The sequence below is a fragment of the Papio anubis genome, chromosome 1, assembly GCF_008728515.1.
Source record: "Papio anubis isolate 15944 chromosome 1, Panubis1.0, whole genome shotgun sequence".
In the NCBI taxonomy this organism is placed as follows: Eukaryota; Metazoa; Chordata; class Mammalia; order Primates; family Cercopithecidae; genus Papio; species Papio anubis.
The window spans coordinates 192241401-192254004 of NC_044976.1; the positions used below are offsets into that span (position 1 = coordinate 192241401).

General features: G+C 37.8%; 1 long non-coding RNA gene across 2 annotated transcripts in view; it reads left to right on the forward strand.

Annotated features, from left to right (window-relative positions):
- Positions 1 to 12604, forward strand: part of LOC103879927 — a 93105-nt gene that overhangs the window by 23370 nt on the left and 57131 nt on the right. For both annotated transcript variants that reach the window (XR_002518903.2, XR_002518902.2), the window contains exon 2: positions 7125 to 7244. This is a non-coding gene — a long non-coding RNA (uncharacterized LOC103879927). The remainder of the gene's footprint in view (positions 1 to 7124; positions 7245 to 12604) is intronic.

The following is a 12604-nucleotide window of genomic DNA, read 5'->3' on the forward strand; positions in this document are numbered from 1 at the left end:
GCTGCAGCAGCTGACCAGCACCGATCGTCCGGCACTCCCCAGTGAGATGAACCCAGTACCTCAGTTGAAAATGCAGAAATCACCGGTCTTCTGTGTCGCTGGCGCTGGGAGTTGGAGACTGGAGCTGTTCCTATTCGGCCATCTTGCTCCGCGGGAGGATAGCTATTCTTAACGCAAGTGTCCACATCAGGCAGTATAGATTCAAGGATCGTGGCTGGGCAGAAACCGCGGACTTGGTAAAGGATGCACAGTAGGAGTGTGAGGCTAATACTGACTACAGTATTGATCAGATTGAACTTAAAGAATTTAGCTAGTTATACATCAACACATCTGCCAGATGCAGCCTCACAACCCCTGCAAGTGGGGTCCTTATACATCAAAGCTCTTAACAGAGATATAGATGAATACTTCCTCTAAGACAACTCTGAGAAAACTGTGACAAGGGAAGGAGGCAATAGCAGAGAAAATGCTAAATATCTTTCTGCAGGCAACCAGTAGGAACTCTGGAGCTCTTGAGCTGTTCAATGAAAGCTCTAATGTGGCACTTCTGCCCAGAGGCCTCAGCACACGTGGGTCATCACAGCCTTGAGAATAGATGTAACCATGCCACAGGAGAATAAAAAAAGCTAAATTCAAAAGGACGTCATCAAACCAGTTTGATGAATAATGTTTGCCTACTGCTTGTATGCTTTTGAAAGAAACATAAAATCAAAGGCCAAATTGTTAGGACAGTACACAAAGCAGGTAGCTGGTTAGCGTGGCTTTACAAATTCCAAATCTAAGCTCCTATGTAAAAAGAGCAAGCCGGCTATTGAAAGGACTTTCGCAATTTATTTAGAAAGGATCTCATGTTCTAAGGCAACGACCACATTTTCCTTATTAGAGGTGAGCAAATACCTAAGTTCATGGCCATGAGATCAAATGTAATTAATAGAATGTTAACCCGTTTCTGACATTAAATCCCCCAGATACTGAGTGTGAGAAGGAAGTAAAAAAGCCACTTCAGTGAGAGGCTGTGGCTTATAAAACCAAGAAGAAAAACCACCAGCATTTTTGCTTTTTGCTTTAAATTTCTATAACAATGAATAGTATAATATAATATTTGTGGAAGCTGACAGTTTTGAGTATCACAAAGTTAAAAAGAATGGGTATTAGTATTCTCATTTGTAGGTGAAAAAAGTGGGACTCAGGCTCAAATTCTCAGAATGAGTGCTACATCTCCTTTTATCCCCTCATATCAAGGCGCATCCTATCATGTCATGATCGCTTCAAACTCTGCTTAATGTGGGAAGAAGCAGACAGGATCTGCCTAAGTTACATCCAAGCTGTCTCCTGGTAGGCTCCCAGATCGTTTGGGGTTATCCTAAAAAGGAGAGGCATGGGTAGTCATAATTCTGGTTTGATGACATGCAGAGGATTGATGATTATACAATAACTAACAAATGAGCAATGAATGGCACCGTGTTAAGAACTTTCTGTGTATTACCTTCATAATAATCCATGAAATTAGCATTAGCATAACACCTATTTTACAGATGGGGGCACTGAGGCACAGATGTGAAGTAACTTGCTGAAGGTCACATGGTAAGTTCAAACCCATCCAGGTCCATACTGGTGGGCCTTAATAGTTAATACTTTGTCATTAACTTTGTTGTCAATGCCATTCCTATGCATTTGAATGCATTTAGAGGAACAATTCATATAGTAGATAGGAGCACCGACTCGGAACCAGGAGGCCTGGGTTTTAGGCCCAATTCTGCTACTGATTAGTATGGTATCCAGATCTCATGTTCCTCATCTGCAAAAATAAGCCTTTATGCTATATAATTTCTATACTTTCTTGAAAATCTAATGGGGTATATTAGATTAAAGTTTCTGCCTAGTTAGGTACTCAAGGGTCTTCATTTTCTAACTAAGGTTTAAAGATATTCTTCTGGCTTCTGCAATTCTGCAAGACTGTTTTAGTTGCCTTTGAAAAACTAAATTTCTAAGAACTATTTTGTAGAGTGCTTGAGCTTTTCAGAGCTCCTAAAAAGGTTCATAACTCATCTTCTCACATTGCTGCTTGTGTTGACCTTGGCATCCACCATCCACAAACTCTTCAAGGCCATCCTGAAAGGTGGGTAGGAGGCAGCAGATCATTGTAGCAGACACTGAGAGAGCGACTACCAAACATCTTCCCTTGGATTGCTTTCAGCAGCTTAAAAATCACTTTCACAGATTGTAGGGATTCATTTATTCCTCACAACACCATTTGAGGTAGGCACTAGCATTCTCATTTTATAGATAAAGAAATTAAAGCCCAGACAACCATATATTTTGTCTAAGCTCTAAACATTTATAAATAAAGACCTGAGTTCTAGCCTACATCTCCTGACTCTAAAGCTAAATATATTACCATTGCCTCTTTTAAGGAAGGCTGTGTAGATAATTGGTAGGGCCCTATAGTGGCAGGTTTGACTGCTCCGCTCTTTATCATCCATGTGATTTCGGTAAGCCAACTATTTTCTATGTCTCTTCTCTGAAATAGATTAATAATACTTACCTTGAAAAATTATTGCAAGGCTCAATGACACATCCAGAATTACCTAGCCGAGTACCAAGCACAAAATAGATGCTCAAAGTCATCATTATTTTCACTTCTCTATGTTTTAAACACTTTCACTTCTAAGGAGTTTACACTTTTATTGTTGTAGTCTAATTACTACACAAATGAAGAATCTTAAAGATCTCGTATAGAAATAATTTTCTCATCAGTAAAGAGTAAAGAAGAGGACACATTAGAAAAGTGAAAAATTTGTCAGTCAATACATCAGAATAATCTGGGGCCGCAGAGTTTAGGCTTTCTTGCTATTTTTACGCCTCTTTATTCTTTTAGCTTCTATACTTATTTCCCTTTGTTAAACTCAGATTTAAAAAGTTAACTCACAAATGATATGATGTATTAGTCAGGCTGTTCCATTAGGCATGATGCACAGAAAACTAAACTCGAATGGAAAGTCAAGCAATGCAAAATCTCTATTCAGCATATACAACTGTGTCCATGGTGAAACATTCTCCACTTACACTGTAATAACAAAAAGACGGATATGCTAAAAGAATAAATAAGTCTCCAAGCTAGAATTTTCCATTTTTCATGTTTTTACTAATGTGCATTTATTTAAAACAGAAAATTTTATTTTGACCACCATCATCACTTTTCAGTTCCAGATGTTGGATGCCCTGCTAGTTTCCCCACCTGATTATTGAAATTGATATTTGGAGTTGAGGAAAAGAAGGCAAATCATCACATATCGACCTATTATGCATGTTACACTGTTTGCATTATCACATCTAATCCATTTGACACTGCAAAGGAGCAGGTAGTGTTATCTGACTCAAGTCTGTCCTCCAATTCATCTCACCACCTCCAGGATTCCTTTATGCTCTTTGTCAAGAACTCTGGTAGAGCAAAGAAAATGGTGATGTTTGTCATGTTCAAAATCTTATTGACCAAGACAATCCTCTCTCTGTCTCTCTCTCTCTCTCTCTCTCTTTTTTCTTTTCTTTTTTTTTGTTTTTGAGACAGAATCTCACTCTGTCACCAGGCTGGAGTGCAGTGGTGTAATCTCAGCTCACTGCAACCTCCACCTCCTGGGTTCAAGTGATTCTCCTGCCTCAGCCTCCCGAGTAGCTGGGATTATAGGTGCATGCCACCATGCCCAGCTAATTTTTGTATTTTTAGTAGAGACAGGGTTTTACCATGTTGGCCAGGATGGTCTTGATCTCTTGATCTCGTGATCTGCCCGCCTCAGCCTCCCAAAATGCTGGGATTACAGGCATGAGCCACCATGCCCAGACGACAATCCTCTCTTAAGGAGAAGAAGGGGTATATATTTACCTAGGGAATTCCCTAGAGGAGGAGAGGCAGAAAGGCGTAAAAGGAGTATAGTAAACTGAAATCTTGACATCTAAATCTAAGACCTGGCTCTGTCACTGTACCTCTTTGGAACTTTGAGTAAATTCTTAACTCTTTCTGGGTCTCAATTTTCTCTTTTAATAAGACAAAGATTTGGAATAATAAAACTCTAAATTCATTTCCAACCCTAGGACCTTATGGTCTAAAGTGAGACTTCTTACATGATTCTAGTTAGGGTAAAACAATTCAGGATTAATAATAGTTATGTTAAGTACACTAGGTTTTTAAGAGCTCAATTTTGCTTATGTATAATAATGAGTTTGACAAAAAAAGTGGATTAAAGATGAATGGTTGAAACCCTCATTTAGCCTCTCCCTAGACACGGGGATGGATAGTTTGCAAGGGAAAGTTTATTTTCTAGCATTGTGCCAGAAGAAAACAGGATAGGTCTAATAATAGCCTAAAAGATGCAAGCACTTTGAGATTCTTGCTTCCATACCATAGTCAGATTCTCAGGGTCTCAGTGGACATAGTCTTGGAGTTGGGCAGGGCATCTTAAAGCAGTGATCGTCACCTAGGTTTACGTTGAGATTCTTACTTTACAATGTGCCTTCTGCCCAGTGACTAATGAGTGACGCAGACAGTTATGGGTACTGGGAGGAGGGAGTAATCACTTAAAGGTGGTGATGTTGGAGAAAAGTATAAGGAGGTGACTGGAAGACTGGATCTTCTTTGAAGGTTGGGTATGATCTAGAGAAATAGAGAATAGTTGGGGTCTAAGAGCACAGAAAGAGATGGAATATATAGTGTGGCTGAGGAAAAATAAGTGGGCCAGCTTAACATAAGCAACTCTGACATAGATTCAGTCTTCTGAATCAAAACCAGAATTTTGAGGCACTCAAGAAAGAGGGATATTAACTACATCGGTTATAAACTTTTGTAAAAAGTGATTTTACAGAGACTAGTCTGGAGTGGGTAGTTTCGATATCTTCATAAGGATGACCTTGCCTTGACTCATTCTTTAGCATTATTGTCCTTATAAAAAGTAATGCTATTAAAAATTTCATGTGTACATTGAGTCTTGAATTTCTTTTGGCACCTCCTGTGTCCATTGATTCAACGCAAGGAAGCTGTATTCTCTTTCTTGAACTTTATGACTTTGAAGTACAGTCCATCCTATTGAGTGAGTTCTATGGGGCCATTGTCAAATCTAAAAGTTCTTTACAATGCTCCTGAGTAGATGGCATCCCACTGGGGTCATATCATTCACTAATTGTAGGTAATGTTCTTGGATGATAGCAAAAACCATATATAGCTCTAATAGCTGCTCTACAGATAGGTCCAAGTGCTATACCAACCCAACCCCAGTCTGTTTATGTAAACCAACTATAAAATAATTTGCATGCAAAATATTATTTTACAAACTCCAATATCACAGGAGTAAACTATCTATTGAGAAGGCTTTGAATACTTGCATAAATGTTATATAAATGTTACATAAACATGATGGGCTTTAGTTTGGAGTCTTTGTTAATATAAACATTTTTAGAATTATCATAACCTAATTTATTTTAGCTCTAGATTAATTAATATTTATTCATAACCTATGTCTTTGCTAACTTGCCTAAACAAAAAGAGCCTCTGACATTTCTTTCCCCTGGTATAATTAAAAATTAAAATTTGCCATCAGTAACTTATAGAAAACTTTTTTCACACTTATTTTTATCTTTTATACATTAGTATCTTAGAGGTCAAAATTGCTCTTTGGAGGAAAAACTCTCTGTCTAGTTGTTTAAAGAATCTATAAAATCTTTCCTTCCTTCCTCCCTCCCTCCCTTCCTCGTCCCCCCTTCTTTCTTCTCTCTTTCTTTCTCTCTCTCTTTCTTTCTTTCTTCCTCTTTCTTTCTTTCTTTCTTTCTTTCTTTCTTTCTTTCTTTCTTTCTTTCTTTCTTTCCAGCAACGACGATAACATTTAGCACATATATACATTTTAGGAAGCAAAGCATGGGGAATCAGAGGCAAATTATCCCCAAATCTCTGCCTTCTAGGAATACAAAACTTAAGAGAATTAGATCTAAATAAAAACTGTAAGCTACATGTAAACTGAGTTGTCCTGCTTATTGAGATTAAAATGAGATTTATTTCAACCCTAACGTGTAAGCTGTAGTAGCCTTGAATCCCTCCCAATCTTTCCAAAAGTACTTTTGAGAGGGAGGATGGAGGGAGGGAATAAGTGGTGATTGGTATGATAGTCACATGCCCCTTAACAATTCTTGCTGCATATGCTGTTCTTCAAATGTTGTTTCTGCACTATATTGCCCAAGATGTGAAACACAGTCTCATTACCCCTGACAATTTCACTCACACAAGACATTTGCTTGTGTGGTAGACTTTGCTGAAAGCTTGAGATGATGGAGGGGTTTCACACAGCCCATTATTTGCCCCCCTCCCTTGATACACATCCTTTTCTCCATTGTCCAGGTCTCCACCCTATTAACACAGAAGAGAGAACCTTAAGAGGATTTTGGAGAGTAAGGGATGGGACAAAGCATGAAAGATGACCAGGTGCTAGCCAAGTTGTCAGACACTTTGCTGAAGAGAGGGAGCCCTGCCCTCGTGTGATAGGCAGAATCTTCATCTTTCTTCTTCATGCTTTCCTGTCCATGGACTCTTTCGTGTCTGCTTAGTATAAGCCACCAACTCCCATCTCACATTTCAGTGACACCAAAGAATAGCAGACTTTGAAATTTTCTTTCTCTTCTTTTGCTTCTCTGGCATAAAGGAAAGTAAGCACTATACAGATTCATTGATATTGAATTAGGCCATTTATATTAGAAGAAAAGAGTGACTTTTAAATGTTATTTTTTCTCCCTTTACAATTGCAACACATTTCTATCTAGTCCCATCCTACAGTTGAGTGTTAATATCTCATTCAGTGGATGATGGATTCTTTATTTTTCATCTTAAAATTAAATAGCTATGTTCTATACCAGACAAGTGCTCACTGGCTACTAGAGAATTCACTCCCAAATGAAAAATAAATGACATTAAATACATAATTCTGTCACTGCTAGAGCACTGTATTGTTTTCTTGTCATGGTCAATAGATACTTGTTCACCTTTTGACAGCAGTGAAGGTAATTTTAAATTTTAGAAAGGAAAAACTTCCAGTTATACAGGAATTACTATTCTAAAAGAAATGTGTTTTCTGAATTTAATCTTTTAGATCAAAATGATAGAATTGTAAAGTCAAAAGGAGAAAAATTGAGGATTGCCTGGTTTGTATTATCATGAGTTCTCAAATGTTTATAAAGGCCATCTAAGAGTGAAAAGACAATGGAAACACGTAAGTCATTTCCTAATCTTATTTTAACCTTCAGGTCAAACTTTTTATAGAATAGATGAAATGATAGGTACTTCATTGATTACCTTTTCACATAATCCTGTTTATCCCATAAGTGGAAATACTTCTCAAGAGTGAAATAGCCAAATGGAGGAAAAGGTCTTGGATAATAGCACACATTAGTCTTATTTAAAATTATCATTCCAAATTATGATAATTTGTTTCCAAAGATGGCCGCCATAAATTTCTTCTTTCTCTGCACCTATGCACAATTCCCACATCAAGAGGTGAAGTCTAATTTCCCTCCCCTGTTATCTGGACTGACCTTCAGTTTTTGTTTCACCAATACAATCAGGTAGAAATGATATTGTAGCACTCCTAAGGCTAGGTCGTAAGAAACTTTGCACCTTTCCCCTGGGCCACATGGAACATTCCTCTTGGGATGCTCTTGAAACACATCAGTCATACTGTGAGAAATTCAAGTCACATCCAAAGACCACATATAGAAGCTTCAGGAGACAGTCTCAGCAGAACTGCCAATGAACAACTGGCCATATGGTACAGCTATCTTGACCATAAAACCCATTTGGGCCTTCAAATGATTCCAACCCAGCCACCATCTGTTAGCACCTACTTGGGAGACTCTGAGCAAGAACCATTCAGCTCAGTCCAGTTAACCTAACAGAACTTTAAGAGATCATAATAAATTGCTATTTTGAGCCACTAAATTTTAGGATGGTTTATAGCAGAGCAATAAATAACTGAAACAGAAATACAAATATTTTGAATAATCCACCTGTTCCTTCTTTTTTCAACTCTTTGCATGGTCTTTTTTAACCAGGTACTATGCTAGGTGCTGGTGATAGATTCAAAGATGAAAGAGATATAAGATGTAAAGCCTGATGTATTTTCATAAGGAACATTTACTTGGTGAGACAGACAAATGTGTAGAAGAATATTATGCCATATGATAAGTGATACAAAAATGCATATGATTCCTGAGGGATCACATAGCTTTGGGAAAATGAATTGACTTTTTTTGGGAAGGTTATTAATAAATAAAACTGAAAACTAAGCAGAAGACACAGAGAATCACCTGAGCACTAGCATGGGGCAAAGATGGCATGTGGAACTTTCTTGGAATTGCAAATAGTTCAGTCTGTCTGGGGCATAGAATATGAAGACTAAGTGGAGAGATATAATTGGGAAAGTTGACAGAGAGCTCAAAAACGTCCTTGTATACTGTCAAACGAGTTTGGATTTTATTATTCAATGTTAAATTCTAGTCATTTTCATCCATTTGTCTTTTATTTTACCTTACTATTCTTCAACAACTAAAAAATATTCATACTCCTCCAATGGCTAAGTTAAAGGATCTTGAGGACAGGAAGAGAGTCACATTGTCTGATTTATGATTCAGGATGATGGAATCTTTTGACCAGATTTCTTTTTTTTAGATCTTAAAATGCATTCTCTTCAGTGAAGCCATCTTTGGGGTTAGTCATTACTCTCACCTTATCTGTCATCTTGACTCCAATATGCTATTCCTCTTCTTTTGGTCTAGACTCTCCAATTTTAAAGCTATTTTCAAGTTAAGGAAAGGTCATTTTTCCACAGTTTAGTTCTCTGAAAAACTTACATCCCCCAGTGAAAGTCACAGTCCAGGAGTGAAGCAATCACGTGCTAGAACTTTAAGGCCAATTGGAAAGTCTTTACAAACACTTGCCTTGGTCAATCTTATTTCTTGCTACAAGCCTGAAAATGCACAGTCCTAAAAAATATGTTGTCTCTGTGCACACATGTAATTTTTAAAAAGGAGAGGGCAATACGAAGGGAACTGAGGCTTGATCACCAAAAATCAGCACAATGAAAACAAATGATAATGAATAATGAGCACTAGAATTCAAATTACCAGATGTTTTAAAGAGATGGAGTGCCAGTTTTCAATTCCATTTTGAGTACCACATTACAAAAGAACTATTTTAAAAATAAAAAACTGATTGAGGGAAAAGAAAAACAAATAAAAGAATACCTAAACTACCGAATGATCTCATTTGCTCCTGATAAACTTCAATCACATCTTCTTACTCCATTCCCAGTTCTTTTATAGTATGAGTAGCAGCAATTCTCTGATCTTCAAAGACAAATCTGAGTGAATTCATTGGAACTCCCTGTCTTTGACAGTATGATTCTTTGAGTTTCTTCAGATGTGTTGTCATTTTCACTTTGAAGTGCATCTCACTGCTATCCTGTCCTATGACTTTGAGTTTAACATATTCTCATTCCTTCTTATTCCCCAAGTCATTGGTTGAAGGTTTTGCCTCTTGCATAGCAGTGACCTCAGGTAGGCAAAACTTCATCTGGGGGTTTATAAATTGGTCTCCCTTCCCCATAGTACAATACTGTGGCTGCAGGGACTCTGTTCTTGTCTTTTAAAAGGTGGTATAGGTATGCGCTTGCTTCTATACAAAGGAATAAAATGCATTAGAGAAGAAGAGACAGAATACATGGATGAAAGGAACGAAAAAGGGGAACTCAGAGCACAGGCAGAGAAAAGGCATTGGAGGACACTTTTCCCCACTGAGGAAGGTGGGAATAAGTTAAAGATGCATAAGTTTCTAAAGGCATGACGGAAGGGGGCAGGGCGCAGTCAAGAAGCCTCTATGCAGTAGGTGAGAGCTGTGGCATCCAAGAATAATGGAGTGGATGGTAGGTAGGTGGCTTCTAAAAAAATGACAAGGATCTGTAAAAGCTACTGTAGAGTAGTAAGATTGGACTGACTTGAGTCTCAGAGAAGGACTGCTGCATAGCTACACAGCCAAGCTAAGGTTTAAAAGAATGACTTTCTATTGTCAGTAATCTGCATGGGTATGTTATCTTTTTTCCCTAGCACTCAGCAATTCAAGTATGACAGTGAGAAGGTGAGTGGCTGGATTGATCCAAGGTTATAACTTTTCTGGGTAGATGCAGTGAACTCAAAAACTGGATGACAGTTAAGAATACTGACAGAAGAGTAGTGAGAAAGGTAGGACACAGGGTCTAAGCAAGGATTTGGACAGCTCATTCAGGTGAAAAAATGGGTTTAAAAGTAAGAAAGCTGAAATGATCAGGGGCTGTGGTTAGAGAGGTATTGTGCAGATTGGAGACTGAGTGGGCTTTCCTTATGGGCATGAGAGACACAGGGTGTGTAAAACTTCTAGAGAAGGGATTGTGAGCTATCCATGAAGGTGATGACATCACTAGTCATCACCATCACTTCAGTAGGAGGTCAGTAAACTCCATCTATGTCAAGAGTGAAGAATTCTAGAGCTATAGTACAAGAGCCAACAGGAGCCTCAAAATAAGAGAGAAATACAGAAATGATGATAAGGAACAGGCTGATTAACTCTGAAGCATTGAGCAGGTAATGTCTGAGTTTAGCGTTTAAGGATCAATAGGAGTTCTTCAAGCAGATGAAAAAGGTGATAGAGGAGATTTCAGATAAAGTCAGTATCACCTGCCAAAGTTTAGAGGCATTTAAATTATTTTCTAGCACAACATCCTCAGGAGGTATAAACCATAAATACATGTCCTACTTTCTATTTTTCCTCTTTTCTTCAGACCATGACCATTCTTGAAATGAACTTTCCCATAGAATTAAAATAATCCCATTTCTGGACACTTGAGTAAGTTTGACTTAACTCTTTTCTCAGTTTGCCAGTTGTATAGTCTGAATAATCCTGCTACCTGTGGTTCTTAAGGAAAAGAGGTCATAGGTAAAGTTGGTGCAAAAGTCATTGCGGTTTTTACCATTACTTTCAATGTACAAAAATTGATATCCTAGAATCCATGATTTCTTCATGGTCCATTTTCTTTTTGTATCCTTTTTTGGAAGCAGGGTGATTTTAGAAAGCGTATGTATGGCATTCAAGGCTAAACAGAGCTGGTGTTGAATTGTGCTAACAACACCTACAAGCTGTGTAACATTTGGCAATTCACTTGGCCTTTCTGAATTTCCATTTTTGTGAAATACAGATAACATGTCTATCTCCTAGAATTATGAGAATGAAATGCAATCATGTCAATAAGGGATGGTACAGAATAGATGCTCAATGTTTCCTCTTTGTGGTTCTCTCTGAATCTCCCTTGCTTCTCCCAACTCTGTTTTCCTAAGCTAATTTCTTTCAAGCTTATGGCTGCTGACCTTTTATTATTCTTAATCCATTGATCCCTCTATATTGTGTATCTACCCCCTGCCACAGCCTCACGTAAATACATCACAATTCCCTGAAAGTGTCCTGCTTTCTTAGAACTTGACTTCCAGCAGACTAACTCAGAAAGATCCAAGACAAAAAGATGAGGAAAAGGGAATCTCTTTTATACTGGATAGTTTTAATAATGGAATCCTAGAGACAAAGTCAGAAAGTGATCATGGGAACAGAAAACAAAGAGAAAAAATACAAGAACATTGAGGAGACACCCTAACAATAAGACTAAGAGCAGGAGAGTGTCCTCCCATGCTTTGCTGAAGTTGAGTGATATCTGGTTAGTTTCCCTGGGCTCTTACTACCTTTCTGAAACTAAATGTTGTTTGAATAGGAGGAGCTAAATTTTTCATAAATAAATCTCTCTGAGGGTTTGTTACATGTCCTTTATTTTGTTCTGCATTAAAGTGTAATCCATATTTTACAGTTTTCCCACTTGCCAACTTATTTTACATTTTATCTCATATAGAGGTCTGCAACCAAGGAAAACTGAGATTCTCCAACCGATTCTCTATGTATACTTTCAGAATAGAGTAGCACACTGTATTTAGGTGAATGACAATCCCTGGGGTTGTGCAACTATGCTTGCCCCGAGAATGACAGAGGCTGGGTTTTCAGGGACCCAGGACAATGAAATCCCTGGAACTGCCAAGCCTCAGTAGTTTCTTCACCTTTTCCTGTTAATGATCACACCACTTTATTCAAGTTTCTATGAAACTATACAGCAATGATAGAAAGATAAGTTTGCAATATAGACAAGACCATCAAAAAAAGTAATTTACAAAAAAAGAAGTATAAATGGTCAATGAGCATATGAGAGGATGCTCTGCCTCTCTAGTAGTGAGAGCAATGCCACTTAAAACAGCAGGGATAAGCCATTTAGAGTGATTTGACATTGATAGCATAAAATAATAACCATTGTTGATGTGAATGTGAGAGAAGCCTGGAAGAGATTTTTCCTATTTTTATTTTCCAAATTTAATATATGATTATGATGTGAGTATGTCTATTGCAGTAAGGGGCTAATAGAAAGTTGTCCAGAGAAGTATAAAGAAGAAAGAAATCATCCATAGTCACCTTGCTCAGTGATAACCACCACTGCCATTTATAATTGATTTA